Source organism: Aotus nancymaae, unplaced genomic scaffold, assembly GCF_030222135.1.
Source record: "Aotus nancymaae isolate 86718 unplaced genomic scaffold, 86718_ANA_hifiasm-v0.15.2.pri h1tg000057l, whole genome shotgun sequence".
NCBI lineage: Eukaryota > Metazoa > Chordata > Mammalia > Primates > Aotidae > Aotus > Aotus nancymaae.
In genome coordinates, this window is record NW_026988471.1 from 26143873 (window position 1) to 26158797 (window position 14925).

Sequence of the window (14925 nt, forward strand, 5' to 3'; positions counted from 1 at the left end):
GCCCACCTCAGCCTCCCAAAGTGCTGGGATTACAGGCATGAGCCACCGCGCCCTGTCCTGTTTTCATTTTCCTATGCATACAACTGGCCCCAACAGATAAAGTGAGTATACATAACTTGTTGGTGTCTATAACCCCCAGTGGCCAAAAAGCTGCTGAAGCCACAGCTCTCCTAACGGTGTTCACCAACATTAGCTGGCAAGATAAATCCGAGAATTTTGGTCATTGTGCCTGGGAGGGAAAACAAGGTCCTGGACCCATTCAAGGTAGGCAATTGGAACTGAGATCTCTATATCAACATGAAACCCTCAAAGGGACACAGCCCAGAAAAAGGTGGACTAGAAAAACATCCAGACTTCCACTTCTGGGAGTGTAATAGTAAATGTCCCAATGAAAGTAACCACAAAGCTGGATAAAAATAGAAAGTATCTTTTCAAAAGCACTGGGTTGGCAGGAAATTTTCAACAGTACAAACGTGCAGTGAAAACAGTCATCTGGGGGAAAGTGAGCTTTGACATCAGCTTTTGCCCTAGGAGTATCTGCCAAACCAAACCAGGTGAACTTGAGCTATCTGTCAGAGTGCTTGTGGAGTGAAGGAGACCAGAGATGATGCCTGGGCCCACCTGATAGGAAGAGACCAACAGGAGAGTCCCTACGTAAAGCTGAGATTCCAGACAACTACACCCTGAACATGAACACAAAGTAAATTTGCCGTGAAGAAGGGCAGCAAAGAATTTTGCTTTTCTTGGCTTTGGTGCTGGGTAGACGGGGAAAAAAAATTCCCTGACAATTTGTAACAAGGCTGATCTAATGTGGGCTTTATCTTTTTTTTGGGTGGCGAGGAGGAGGGAACAGAGTCTCTCTCTGTTGCCAGGCTGGAGTGCAGTGGCACAATCTTAGCTCACTGCAACCTCCGCCTCCTGGGTTCAAGCAATTCTCCTGCCTCAGCCTCCTGAGTAGCTGGGACTACAGGCACGCACCACCATGACCAGCTAAGTTTTGTATTTTTAGTAGAGACGGCATTTCACCACGTTGGCCAGGCTGGTCTCAATCTCTTGACCTCGTGATCTGCCCACCTCGGCCTCTCAAAGTGCTGGGATTACAGTTGTGAGCCACTGAGCCTGGCCTGTTTTTGTTTTTTTGAGATGGAGTCTCACTTACTCTGTCCCCAGGCTGGAGTGCTGTGCGTGATCTCAGCTCACTGCAACCTCTGCTTCCCAGGCTCAAACGATTCTCCTGCCTCAGCCTCCCAAGTAGCTGGGATTACAGGTGCCCACCAGGCACGCACCACTACACCCAGCTAATTTTTTGTATTTTTAGTAGAGACAGCGTTTCACCATGTTGGCCAGGCTGTTCTTGAACTCCTGACCTCAGGTGATCCTCCCACCTCAGCCTTCCAAAGTGCTGGGATTATAGGCATGAGCTACTGCACGTGGCCTCTAATGTGGGTTTGAAGCCTGAATTATTAATGCTACCTGTATGGATCAGAACATCTAAAGTAGGTAATGTATTTTGAAGTGCAACCTGGTTGATGGCGTCCCCGGATGACTGCCAGAGGAAAACATACATCTCTGGAGGAAATCAACTTTAATCCAGGCCTCAGAGGATTTCCACAGGTAAAGTTCCCAGAAATAAGAACTCAAAGACAAAAATGTTATAAACATACAAGGAAAGCTGGGCGTGGTGACTCATGCCTGTAATCCCACTACTTTGGAAAACCGAGGCAGGCAGATCATGAGTTCTGGAGTTCGAGACCAGCCTGACCAACATGGTGAAACCCTGTCTCTACTAAAAATACAAAAATTAGCTGGGCGTGGTGGCATGCGCCTGTAATCCCAGCTACTCAGGAGGCTGAGGCAGGAGAATCACTTGAATCTGGGAGGCAGAGGTTGAATGAAGTGAGCCAAGATGATGCCACTACGCTCCGGCCTGGGCGACACAGCGAGACTCTGTCTCAAAAATAAATAAAAATAAAAATGCAATGAGTGAGTTAAATTGATTAGACACAACTGATATGAGAGTTAATGAACTAGAAAATAGATCTGAATAAATTATCCAGAGTGCATTACTAATGTAATATTGGGAGTAAAAAAAGAAAGAAAAAAAATCAGAGTGCAGTTCATTGAGTCAAAGACATAGAAAATATAAAACAAAAGTTAAGTGGCATAGAGGATGGAGGAGATAAGAGCTACAACTGGAAAGAAGCAGTATTTGAAGAAATAATAGCTGATATTTTTCCAGTAGGTTGCAAAACTGGAATACGTCAATCCAGGAAGCCCAAAAATTCAATGCAGATTAAATAATAAACAGGAATACTCACCTAGACCTATTGTTCTAAAATAGAACACTCAAGAAAAAGAAAAAATTGTAAAAGCAGTTAGAAAGAAAAGACAATTCATTTCATAGGAAAAAAAATTAGACTGATAGCTGATTTGTCGATATCAGCAGTGATGCCCAAATACAGTAATGTAGTATTTTAATGTGCTCAGAGAGGAGAGAAAATTGATATTCTAGGATTCTATTCTCAGCATAGTTATCTTGCAAAATGAGGTGAAGTAAAAGGATTTACTTATTTATTTAGAGACAGGGTCTCACTCTGTTCTGTTGCCCAGGCTGGAATTCATAATTCATGGCATGATCACAGCAATTCTCCCAGCCCTGCCTGCCCAGCTTTTTTTTTTTTTTTTTTTTTTGGTAGAGATGGGGTCTCACTTTGTTAATCAGGCTGGTCTTAGGTTCAAGCAATCCTCCCGCCTTGTAAAAACAATTTTAGATAAACAGCTTAGATAATTTACCACCAACATTCCTTCATTAAAGGAAATTCAGCTGGGTATGGGTTCATAACTGTAATCCCAGCACTTTGGGAGGCTGAGGTGGGAGGATCTCCTGAGCCCAGGAGGTCAAGACACGCCTGGGCAATATAGTGAGACTCCTCAAAAGACTCCTCAAAAATTAGGAAAACATTACCCAGGTATGATGGTGTGTGCCTGCAGTGATAGCTACTCAGGAAGTTGAGGTTGGGAGGATCGCTTGAGCCCAGCAGGTGAAGGCTGCAGTGAGCTGTGATTGCACCACTGTAATCTAGCCTGGGCAACACAGCAAGACCCTGTCTTAAAATAAATAAATAAAAAGGTTAAAAATGCAAGAAAACATGGGGAGCAAATAAATCATAAAATACGTGGCTAAATCTAAATAAACATAGACTGTTAAACAATGATAATTATGTTAATATATGAGGCAAAAACGCTGGTCTGAACTACAATATTGGACAATAACATGTAAGGCAAAGATGGTTGTTTGGGAAGAGAGTAGACATATTGATTAACTTTGTTAAATATGCATGTTAAAATTTTAAGGATAATCACTAAAAAATTAGAACTGGAATGGATAGCCTCAAACCAGCAGAAAAAAAATAAATAGAATTTTTAAAAATGAACTCAAAGGCAGGAAAAGAGGAAGAAGAATAAATAAAAGCAGGAAAAGAGGAAAAAGAAGCAATAAAAAAGGCCGGGTGCGGTGGCTCAAGCCTGTAATCCCAGCACTTTGGGAGGCCGAGGCGGGTGGATCACGAGGTCAAGAGATTGAGACCATCCTGGTCAACATGGTGAAACCCCGTCTCTACTAAAAATACAAAAATTAGCTGGGTATGGTGGCGCGTGCCTGTAATCCCAGCTACTCAGGAGGCTGAGGCAGGAGAATTGCCTGAACCCAGGAGGCGGAGGTTGCGGTGAGCCGAGATCACGCCATTGCACTCCAGCCTGAGTAACAAGAGCGAAACTACGTCTCAAAAAAAAAAAAAAAAAAAAGAAGCAATAAAAAGTAAAGGCTGGGTGCGTGGCTTATGCCATAATTCCAGCACTTCAGGAGGCGGAGGTGGGAGGATCACTTGAGCCCAGGAGTTTGAGACCAGCCTGGGCAACATAGTGACACCCTGTCTCTACCAAAAATAATTTTTTAAAAAATTAGCTGGGTATGGTGGCATACATCTGTAGTCCCAGCTACTGGGGAGGTTGAGGTGGTAGGAACATTCGAACCTGGGAGATTGAGGCAGTAGTAAACTGCGACTGCACCACTGCACTCCAGCCTCCGTGACAGAGCCAGACACTGTCTCTACAAAAATACTATATATATATATATATATCTGGGTGTGGTGGCTCACGCCTGTAATCCCAGCACTTTGGGAGGCTGAGGCAGGCAGATCACCTGAGGTCAGGAATTTGAGACCAGCCTGACCAACATGGAGAAACCCCATCTCTACTAAAAATACAAAATTAGCTGGGCGTGGCGGTGCGTGCCTGTCATCCCAGCTACTCAAGAGGCTGAGGCAGGAGAATTGCCTGAACCCAAGAGGCAGAGGTTGGGGTGAGCCGAGATCCCGCCATTGCACTCCAGCCTGGGTAACAAGAGCAAAACTCTGTCTCAAAAAAGAACAACAACAACAACAAAAACAAACACCAAAGACCAAAAAAAAAAAGAACAAATAGAAAAGGCACAAATGATATTAATAATGAAAATAGGGACATAACTAAAGCAACAGCAAAGATTTGAAAACTTAGAAGATATGGCCAATTTCTTAGAAAAACTTAATAACAAAACCGATGCAACAAGAAATAACAAGCTTTGCTAGTCTTACAATCACTAAGGATACTGAATCAGTGAGTATTAACCTTTACTGCTTCTGCAACTATAAACCTGAAATGGTTTTAGAGAGCAGTCTGGAAATGTGTATTAATTGCCTAAAACTCTGACCCAACAATATCGTCTTAAAGACTACTTAAAATAACAGAAATGAAAAAGAAATTACAAAGATATTAATAGCTGTGTCATTAATATTAGTCAAAGAAATGTAAGTAACCTGAATGTCTAACACTTAGGCAATGGCTAAACAAACCATATCGTGTGATCGAACCATTAAATATAAGTAATCTCAAAGATTAAAAGGAAAAAATGAGAGATTTCAGTATATCAAAAGTTTAAACTTCTGTATCATGAAAGATACTATAAATCAAGTTTGAGGAGACAAGTGACAGAGGATTGGAGGAAATGCAGCTAGCGTGTGGAGGCTTCCTGGGTCCCCAGAAGGGTGGGGCTCCCCACCACCTGGGCCTCACCAGGGAGTTGAAGACAGAAATCTTGGCTGGGCACGGTGGCTCATGCCTGTAATCCCAGCACTTTGGGAGGCCAAGGTGGGTGGATCACCTGAGGTCGGAAGTTCAAGACCAGCCTGACCAACATGGAGAAGCCCTGTCTCTACTATAAATCCAAAATTAGCTGGGCGTGGTGGTGCATGCCTGTAATCCCAGCTACTCAGGAGGCTGAGGCAGGAGGATTGCTTGAACCCAGGAAGCGGAGGCTGCGGTGAGCTAAGATTGTGCCATTGCACTCCAGCCTGGGCAAAAAAAAAAAAAAAAGATGGAAATCTCCCTAGAAACCCCATAAGTACTGAATGAGGTCCAGGAGCTGAAGAGATGTGTGCCTTGTTTCCAGGAAGGTTAGAGAGAAGGCCCTGCCCACAGGGTGCCTGAGAAGTCAGGAAGCAGCGGCTGAAGGAGGGTCTGGGTGAATGGGCAGAGGGCTGCCTCGCCCAGCTCTTTGTATCCAGCCTGCTGCTGGTTTGAAGAAGGGGTCTGATGTCAGCTGAGGGTTCCAGTCTCTAAGGTGGAAGGAGGGGCGTCTAATGGCTGAGAGAGCCAGTTGGCCAGAAGGAGAATACCAGAAGTTCTGGTCCCCCGGCCTGGGTGTCACAGAGGATACCATGGAAAGCACCAGCAGCTGCCACATGACAAAGACCGGAGGGCAAGCATCCCTAGGGAAGGCAAGTTAGATATAAGTTTGTAGAATAAAGATAAACATTCATTTCTTTAATATTTATTGAACACCTGCCATATGTGAGGCACTCTTATCAGTAAGCTGATCGCTTAAGGTCGAATTACTTTTTTTCCCCCTAAAGATTGCAAATATATAAGTAAGAAAAGATACAAATGTTAAAAAAAAAAGCAAAACACAGAATTGCCATGGAATAGGTGGTACGGCCCAAAGTTGGGGGGTACGGGCCCTGACCTCACGCTGCCTGTGTTCAAACCTGGGCTCTGCAGCTCCCTAGCTTTGCGACTTTTCTGTGCTTCAGGTTCTCCATCTGCAATGCGGGGCTGACGAGAGCACCTCTGGCAGGGCTCTGGTGAGGATTTAATTAATGAGACAAGATGTGTAAAGTGTGGTGCCTGATCTACAATAAGGCCTTTTTCCTTCCAAGAGTTTGTCTGCCCGGCTCCACAGTGGTTTCACACACCCCCTTCCCACCTGGCTCCTCTCAAATTGCTTTCTCCTCCCCATCTGTTTACTGCTGGGACCCAGGCTGACAGGAGGCACTGGAGTAATTTAAATCCCTCAGAGCTGTCAAAATTATTATCCAGGCTTCACGAGTTATTACGCACTAGCAGGTGCCTTTTAAAGAAGGATGTCTGTGAACACCAAAGGATGACTCTGGGGGCAGCCGTTCAGACATAAAGGGAAAGCACCCCTGAGATACACTCATCCTATCACTCATTAGGCAACTGTGGTGGCTTTAAAAACATATCTACACATTCTTTGACATTCCTTCCCACAAAACCTGGAATCTAACTCGCCTCCTCTTGTGTATGATCTGGACTTAGTGACTGGCTTCTAATGAGTTGCTGAAATGATGCTTACATGACTTCCAAGTCCGGATCATAAAAGTGACCTAGCTTATGCCTGGTTCTGGTTGTCCCCTCACCTGACACACAGACATGCACCTCTGGAAGCCTGAGCCACCATGGAAGGAGCCTGGCATCCCTGAACCCACCCTACGGAAGAGACCATGTGGAGAACCCCCCTAGAAACAGATGCCTGAGAAGCCTCCAGCTCAAATCTTCCCAGCCCAACAACCAGACAGGTGAGAGAGCAAAGCTCCAGATGATTCCAATCCCCAGCCTCTGAGCTGCCTCAGCTAACACTGAATGCAGTAGAAATGTGCCTTGTCTCCACAGCCCTGCCCAGATTGCACTCATGTGCAAAGTCAACATCAATGTTATCTTTTTTTTAGACAGGATCTCACAATGTTGCTCAGGCTGATCTGAAACTCCTGGGCTCAAGCAATCCTCCTGCCTCTGCTTTCCAAAGCACTGGGATTATAGGCATGAGCTACCATGCCCAGCCTATCATCCTTTTAAGCCATTACATTTTGAGGTGGTTTGTTAAACTGCCATAGTAATTGGAAGACCAACCATGGAAGGGCTGGCTTCACAGGTATGCGACCTGTGCGTCACAAGTTTCCCACTCTCAGAGGGGCCCTGTGCTTAGGCTAATGTTCTGTTGTCACCATCTTGAAACTCTCCATCATTTTCGCACCAAGCCCTGCAAATTATCAACCCGGTCCTGAGCCCTACCTCTGAATTACAATCACTCTCCTCCTCATGGTCCTATGCACCCTTCATATATGTAACTCTTCAGTATGTTTAATGGACAGAAAACAGAGCTTTGAAACCAGCCAGACCTAGTTTCAAACCCATGCTCCACCACTGACTGTCCCTGTGACCTTGGGTAAATTAATTATTCTCACTAAACTTCAGTTATCTTATCTGCATACTGGAGATAATATTTACCTCACAGGGTTACAGTGAATATTGAATGGGCAATGAATCACTTCTTGCACAAACTAATATAGAAGCCTTTTAGTGTAGCCGGGAGCGGTGGCTCACGCCTGTAATCCCAGCACTTTGGGAGGCCAAGGCGGGCGGATCACGAGGTCAAGCGATAGAGACCATCCTGTCCATGGTGAAACCCCGTCTCTACTAAAAATACAAAAATTAGCCGGGCGTGGTGGCACATGCCTGTGGTCCCAGCTACTCGGGAGGCTGAGGCAGAAGAATCGCTTGAATCCAGGAGGTGGAGGTTGCAGTGAACTGAGACTGCACCACTGCACTCCAGCCTGGCAACAGAGCAAGACTCCGTCTCAAAAAAAAAAAAAAAAGAAGCCTTTTAGTGTTATCCTTGTCTCTAGTATCTTCTTTACTTAAAGAACCCTCCATATCCACATCAGATAACTCTTCCTTTGCTAGAATTCTACTGCTCTAGAACCTTTAATGGCTCCCTATTTCTATTAGCTTCCAGAATCTTCAACTGGGCATTCAAGGCCTTCTACAATCAGTTATCAAATTACTGTTGACTCATCTTCCAGTGCTGCATTATGATAGTGATAGCACTCTGCTTCAAAGGAAGGGGTTATTGGAGTCTCTTAAAATACTTTCTGCTTTCATTTTTCAGTGCTTTTGCCCAACCTGTTCCATCCTCAATCTGGAATGTCCTGAGCCCTCCTGACAACCTTCACATTCAGTTGTAGTCCACCTCAAAAATGCAAGTGATTGAGCTGAGTACATGCCTATAATCCCAGCACTTTGCAAGGCCAAGGCAAAAGGATTGCTTGAAGCCAGGAGTTCGAGACTAGCCTGGGTAGCAGAATGAGACCCCATCTCTACCAAAAAAACAAATTGTTTTTTAATTAGACAGTATGGTGTCTCATATCTATGACCCCAGCTACTTGGGAGGCTGATGCAAGAGGATCACTTGAGCCCAGGAGTTCAAGGCTGCAGTGAGCTATAATTACACCACTGCACTCCAGCCTGCATGACAACAAGATGCCATCAAAAAAAAAAAGAAAGAAAGAAAAGAAAAAAGGCCAGGCGCAGTGGCTTACATGTGTAATCCCAGCACTTTAGGAGGCCAAGGTGGATGGATCACCTGAGGTCAGGAGTTCAAGACCAGCCTGGCAAACATTGTGAAACCCATCTCTACTAAAAATACAAAAATTAGCCAGGCACGGTGGCACATGCCTGTAATCCCAGCTACGTGGGAGGCTGAGACATGAGAATTGCTTGAACCCAGGAGGTGGAGGTTGCAGTGAGCCAAGATTGTGCCACTGCACTCCAACCTGGGTGACAGAGCAAGACTCTGTCTCAGAAAAAGAGAAAGAGAAAAAAAGTAAATGATGTGGACTTTCAGTATATTCTTTTTTTTTTTTTTTGATATAGAATCTTACTCTGCTGCCCAGGCTGGAGTGCAGTGGTGCAATCTTGGCTCACCATAACCTCCATCTCCTGAGTTCAAGTGATTTTCCTGCCTCAGCCTCCTGAGTAGCTGGGATTACAGGCATGCGCCACCATGCCCCACTAATTTTTTTATTTTTAGTAGAGATGGGGTTTTGCTATGTTGGCCAGGTTGGTCTTGAACTCCTAAGCTCAGGTGGTCCGCCCACCTCAGCCTCCCAAAGTGCTGGGATTACAGGCATGAGCCACTGTGCTCAGCCAATATTCTCTTAAATAATGCTTGCAACTGTGACACTTTGGTACAAGTAACCCACCTCAATTGTTTAAGGAAAGGCTAAGGCACCTCATGTAATGTGTAATGAGGTTAATGTTATGTGTTCACACTTAGACATTTCTAAGCATTAACAAAAGATTTTATAAGTGAGAGAAATAAAAGTTATTGAACCACTGCCTGTCAAATAAAAATGTTCCTAACCATTTTCTATAACTATAATGTGCATGAACATAATTACCCTAATAAACACATGAAAGCCACCATAACTGTTAACAGTTGCCATGTAATTTAATACAGTTATGTCCCACACGCACACACTCACACATTCACAGTCACCCTCCGGCCCCACTGTTCTTCAAGCCTTTGCACCAGTGCATGGGAGGAGAGCACGCCCTGAAGGTTAGACCTCTGATCAAATCCTGCCTCTGACACTGCTCACTGTGGGACCTAGGCAGCTGTTTTAATCTCTCTGAGCCCTGAGATCTGAATTTTAAAAACAAAGATAACAGTATCTGTCTCCTAAAGGTTTGCGGAGGCTGCAATGAGAAAACCTAGGGTAGGCGGTGGGCAACAAGCAGGTGCTGCTTGGGTATTTCAGAGCCTCTGGGCTGTGGCAGGGGCCTTGCAGGATTATCTTGGGTAACTTCCTATCCAGTGCAAAAATTTATTCCACAGCAACCCTGTCAAATGGCCTCTGCTTGAATCATTCCAGGACAGGAATCTAGCACCTCACAGGCCGGCACTTCCATCTCCTGTGGAGTCTAACTGTCGGGAAGTTAAAATTTTGAGTGGAATCCTCTCCCTTAAATTATCCCTCTGGTGCTCCTGTTCCTCCCAGCACCCATCCCCCAAGAAAGGAGCCAGTGGCTACAGGGCTACAGGGCTACAGGAGCCCATACCCAGGAGCTGCCCCCCCCGCCCCTCCCGCCACTTCCAGGGAGATGACAGCCTCAGGCCCTGCCCAGCGCTCCATTTCTTCCCCGTCGGATAGGGGTAGGCTCCCACCAGCTGTCCCTCCCCCAGGGCTGCTGGAACCGGTATGCCGGGCTAGGGGAACTGTGAAGCCCCCACGTTACACCAAGGGGCCTCAGGCTCGCTCTCCATTCCCTTCCTCCACCTGCACTCAGGGAACCCAAGAACAAGGGCCACCGCTCCCGCCACGTCTGAGCCGCAGGGGATGCAGAGGGGCTGCGCTCTCAGCATCTGCACCAGAGGCGGGAGGCCACCTCCCTCGCGCAGCTCCAGGTGGCTGGCGGTGATGGGCTCGGGTCTACGGCCGGCTGGGGGCGTCCCACCCACCTGCTGCGGCGCCGCGCGGCGCTGAGGGTCCAGCTCGGAGGGTGCTCCCGGCTGCTGCGCCGCCCGCGCTTCGCCTCCCGCCGCCGGCCTCCCCCGGGCCGCTCCACGTGGCCGCTCCACGTCGCCCTTCCAGCTGGAGCCGCCGCCCCGGCCGGGCAGAGTCCGGAGCCAGTGCCAGCCGCCGCCCCGCCTGCCCGCCGGACTTGGCCTTCCGCAGCTCCACCAGCGCCCTCCCCGCGCCCACGGCGGGAGGGGCTGCGCGCGCGCGTGTGCGTGTAAGTGCGCGTGTGTGCGAGTGCGTGAGTGCGCATGTGGGCATGTGCGAGTCCGTGTGTGCGCGAGTGCGCTTGTTGTGCTTGTGCGTGGGTGCGCTTGTGTTTGTGAGTGCGTGTGCGCGAGTGCGCGTGTGCACACGCGTGTGACATTGTGAGCGCGTGAGCGTGAGTGTGCGTATGTGTGTGGATGTGTGTGCCTGTGTGCACACATGTGGGTGTGACAGATGGTGAGACTGAGTGTGTGTGTGTGTTCACAAACAGGTACACCTATAGAGACAGACTGAGAGACTGAGGCCAGTGTGCATGAGAAGTATGTTTAACTGTGATCATGCTTTGGTTGCCAGTTTCTCTGCCTGAGGGACCTAGATGTATGTGACAAAATAGAATCGAACTTACTGTTAGCATGTGTGGTTGTGGCTGGCGTGTGTGACTGTGTGTATGAGGAATTTGTGACACGGTAGGGGGTATTTTGAGTGACTGTGCATAGATGTGACAGTGTGGGCTTCAGGGTATGGCCAATGTGTGGCAGGGGTGTGGCAGTGCACAGTATTAGAGGCATATGTATTGTGGTGTCAGGGTGAACTGTTCCTGAGTTGTTTGTGACACTCCATCACAGAATCCGTCACCGAGACAAGCCCACTCTCATCCTGTCCTCCTCCCAGTGGTGAACACTGCTAGTCACTGCCTCTTTACATCATGGATTCCGCTGGTTTCAGCAAGACCTCTCCTACTTCTCTGGTCATTTCATAAAGGTCTCTGTTTTCTTCAGCGTCAGAGTTCCTCAGGGCCCTCTCCTCACTCTCCATCTGCTCATGTGCTCATCTGCTCACTTAGCCGCCATCACTATCTGTCCTGCATTGACTCAATGTCCTTCATAAAGTTATATGTTGATGTCCTAACTTCCAATACCTCAGACTGTGACCTTATTTGGAAATAGGGTTATTGCAGATGTGATTCATGAAGATTAGGTCATACTGGAGTAGGGTGACCCCTAATCAATACGACTGGTGTTCATATCAAAAGAGGAAATGTGGACACACACACATAGGAAAAACATTGCTGTGGCCTGAATATCTCCCCAAATTTATGTGCTGAAACTTAGTCCCCATTGTGGTGGTATTAGAGGAGGAAGCGGGCACAGTGGCTCACACCTGTAATCCCAGCACTTCGGGAGGCTGAAGTGAGAAGATCTCTTGAAGCCAGGAGTTTGTGATCAGTCTGGACAACATAGTGAGACCATGTCTCTACAAAAAATAAATAAATAAAAATTAGTCAGGCATGGTGGTGCATGCCTGTAGTCCCAGCTATTTGGGAGGCCGAGGCAGGCAGTTCCCTTGAGTCCAGGAATTTGAGGTTACAGTGAGCTGTGATCCCGAAACTGCACTCCAACCTTGGTGACAGAGAGATATCCTGCCTCTGAAGAAAACAAAAAGAAGTAGGGCCTTTTGGGATATAATTAAGTCATGAGGGCTCTTCCCTCATGAATAGATTAATGGCCTTATAAAAGAGGTTTCTGAGAGCGTTCACCCCCTTGCTCTCTTGCCTTTCTGTTTCTTCCGTCATGTGAGGAAACCCAGATGCATCATCTCTGAGGAACAGACCTTCACAGACACCAAACCTGCCAGTGCCTGGATCTTGGACCTCCCAGTCTCTAGAACTGAAAGGAATAAATTTCTGTTTTTTATAAATTATCCAGCCTGTGGTATTTTGTCATAGCAGCATAAACACACTAAGATGTTTGTGAAGATGAAGATGGAGATCAGGGTGATGCTTCCACCAGGCAGGGAGAGCCAAAGATTTCCAGCAGAACACCAGAAGCCAGGGGAGAGGCATGGAACAGATCATTCCTCACAGCTCCCAGAACGAACCCACCCTGCTGATATTTCAATCTTGACTTCTAGTCTCCAGAAGTGTGAGACAATAAATCTCTGTTGTTTAAGACAGTGGTCCCATAATTCAAGAAGGAGATGTACAAAAGAAGAAAAAAGAAGAAGAAAAAGAAGAAGAAAAAAGACAGTGGTCCCCAACCTTTTTGGCACCAGGGACCAGTTTCAGAGAAGAAAATCTTTTTTTTTTTTTTTTGAGATGGAGTCTCACTCTGTTGCCCTGGCTGGAGTGCAGTGGTGCCATCTCAGCTCACTGCAACCTCTGGCTCCCAGGTTCAAGTGATTCTGCTGCCTCAGCCTCCTGAGTAGCTGGGATTACAGGTGTGTGCCACCAGGTCCAGCTAATTTTGTTTTTTGTTTTTTTTTTTTTTGAATTTTTTTTTAGTAGAGACAAGGTTCCACCATGCTGGCCAGGCTGGTCTCAAACTCCTGACCTCAGGTGATCCACCTGCAGCACCGGCCTCTCAAAGTGCTGGGATTACAGGTGTAAGCCATAGTGCCTGGCCTCAGAGAAGACAGTCTTTCCACAGATCGGAAGGATTGGGGGTTGGGGGGATGATTTGGGGATGAAACTTCCACCTCAGGTCATCAGGCATTCGATTCTAGTAAGAAGCACACAACCTAGATCCTTCTCCTGTGCAGTTCACAATAGGGTTTGTGTTCCTATGAGAATCTAATTCCACCACTGATCTCAAGCAGTAATGCTTATTCACCCTGCTCACCTCCTGCTGTGACACCTGGTCCCTAACAGGTCATGGGCCAGTACCAATTTGCAGGCCAAGTGGTTGGAGACCCCTGGTTTAAGACACCCAGTTTGTAATGCTTTCTTACGGCAAAGCTGCCAACTAACACACCATCTAAATGCCGATGACTACCAAATCTCCAGCTCCAATCTCAGCCCCAGGCCACTTCGGGCATTGAATATCCTACTAATTTGTGCCTGAGTCTTAATTTATAAAGGTGGCTGAGTGAGGACATGAAGAGGTCAGTGCCATTGAAAGAAAAGCTTAATATTATTCACAGTTCCTTTAGAAACAAGAGGCACGGTCACAGGGGGAAGTGCCAGTGTCACTCAGGAGGCAGAAAGGAGGGAGGGGAAGGTACAGGTCTTTATTGGGGTTTGCACAGGCAAGACAGGAGAAGCAGTTGGGACTGGCTAGTTTGAATAATTCCAGAGCACTCTGGGGCCCAAGGACTGGTCCTAGTTACCTGGTCCTGAGTTGATATAGGGCAGGGGAGATACTGGCTTGGAGTGTGAAAGTTAGAGAAAGGACGTGGCTCAGAGTATGAGCTCTGGATCGCAGGGGAGATATAAACAACTTTGGCCATTAGGCTGGACCTGTGATTTATGGATGCCAAATAGACAAATACAGAACCTAAGAAAACATAGTTAAAACACCTACCAGCACCCCAACCTCTACATGCCTGTGTCTAAATGCATCATCTTCCTCTTCAAACCTTCCTCTCCTCTGTTTCCCTATCCCAAGGACGGACTCTTTATATCTGTGCAATCAGAAATCTGGGGGTCATCCATGTTCCTCCTTCTCCCCCTACCTCCAACCTACTACCAGGTCCTATCAATTCTCCCTCCTATCTTGAAGATGTTCACTCCTCTCCTGGGTATCCTCCATTCCAGGCAGCATCTTTTGAGCCTGGGGTTCTGTTAGCAGTCTCCCAATGGCTATCTGCTCCTACTTTCCTCCTCCTCCAATCTATTCTCTGAGCAACTGAATGATTCTCCTAAAACATAACTCATGTCACCCTTCCCTTCTTAAAACTCTTGGATGGCTTTCCTCTGGCCTAGGATAAACTGCAGCTGCTCACAAGCTGGTCCTTGGCCACCCACATGCTCTAGTCACACCACATTTCTGTCTGTTCCCTTAAGACATCCTTCGCCTACAGGCTTTTGCCTATGCTGTCCCCTCTGCTATAACACCCTCCTGTGAAGTCCAGGCACCCCCACAGTGCTCCCATGGCACCAGTACTTCCCTTGTGTGGACCCCATTAAGCCCTGATGACTTGTGGACCTCCTAGAAGCTTTATAGTGTATTGATACCTAGGCTCCTCTCCAGACTAACTGTATCGGGGGTAGAGGCTGGGCACCGGTAGTTTTAAAAATCCCAGATGATTC

At 47.0% G+C, this 14925-nt stretch overlaps 1 protein-coding gene across 1 annotated transcript in view; it reads right to left on the minus strand.

The window, feature by feature from the left end:
- The window catches only part of CGREF1 (cell growth regulator with EF-hand domain 1), a 16184-nt gene extending 5495 nt beyond the window's left edge, over positions 1 to 10689 (minus strand). Inside the window, exon 1 of the mRNA XM_012475486.3 lies at positions 10634 to 10689. The gene's annotated coding sequence lies outside the window, so the exon portion shown is untranslated. The remainder of the gene's footprint in view (positions 1 to 10633) is intronic.
- Positions 10690 to 14925: the final 4236 nt, after the last annotated feature.